Source organism: Limulus polyphemus, unplaced genomic scaffold (genome assembly GCF_000517525.1).
Source record: "Limulus polyphemus unplaced genomic scaffold, Limulus_polyphemus-2.1.2 Scaffold101164, whole genome shotgun sequence".
In the NCBI taxonomy this organism is placed as follows: Eukaryota; Metazoa; Arthropoda; class Merostomata; order Xiphosura; family Limulidae; genus Limulus; species Limulus polyphemus.
The window spans coordinates 1-828 of NW_013766760.1; the positions used below are offsets into that span (position 1 = coordinate 1).

General features: G+C 35.6%; 1 pseudogene; it reads right to left on the reverse strand.

The window, feature by feature from the left end:
- Positions 1-23: 23 nt before the first annotated feature.
- Positions 24-640, reverse strand: LOC106477920 (annotated as a pseudogene).
- Positions 641-828: the final 188 nt, after the last annotated feature.

An 828-nucleotide genomic window follows, 5' to 3' on the forward strand; every position in this document is an offset into this window, starting at 1 on the left:
CTCTGTTTAGATCTTGTATTTGTCTCGTTTTGCCTCTGTTTAGATCTTGTATTTGTCTCGTTCTGGCTCTGTTTTACATCTTGTCTTTTTCCCGTTCTGTCTCTGTTTAGATCTTGTATTTGTCTCGTTTTGCCTCTGTTTAGATCTTGTATTTGTCTCGTTCTGTCTCTGTTTTACATCTTGTCTTTGTCTCGTTCTGTCTCTGGTTAGATCTTGTCTTTGTCTCGTTCTGTCTCTGTTTTACACTTTCTCTTTGTCCCGTTTTGACTCTGTTTAGATCTTGTATTTGTCTCGTTCTGGCTCTGTTTTACATCTTGTCTTTGTCTCGTTCTGTCTTTGTTTAGATATTGTCTTTGTCTCGTTCTGTCTCTGTTTAGATATTGTCTTTGTCTCGTTCTGTCTCTGTTTAGATATTGTCTTTGTCTCATTCTGTCTCTGTTTAGATATTGTCTTTGTCTCGTTCTTTCTCTGTTTAGATATTGTCTTTGTCTCGTTCTCTCTCTGTTTAACATCTTGTCTTTGTCTCGTTCTGTCTCTGTTTAGATATTGTCTTTGTCTCGTTCTTTCTCTGTTTAACATCTTGTCTTTGTCTCTGTTTAGATATTGTCTTTGTCTCGTTCTCTCTCTGTTTAACATCTTGTCTTTGTCTCGTTCTCTCTCTGTTTAGATATTGTCTTTGTCTCGTTCTCTCTCTGTTTAACATCTTGTCTTTGTCTCGTTCTCTCTCTGTTTAACATCTTGTCTTTGTCCCATTCTGTTTCTGTTTTACATATTGACTTTGTCCCGTTCTTTCTCTGAAATATTTCTATTATATATATATATATTATT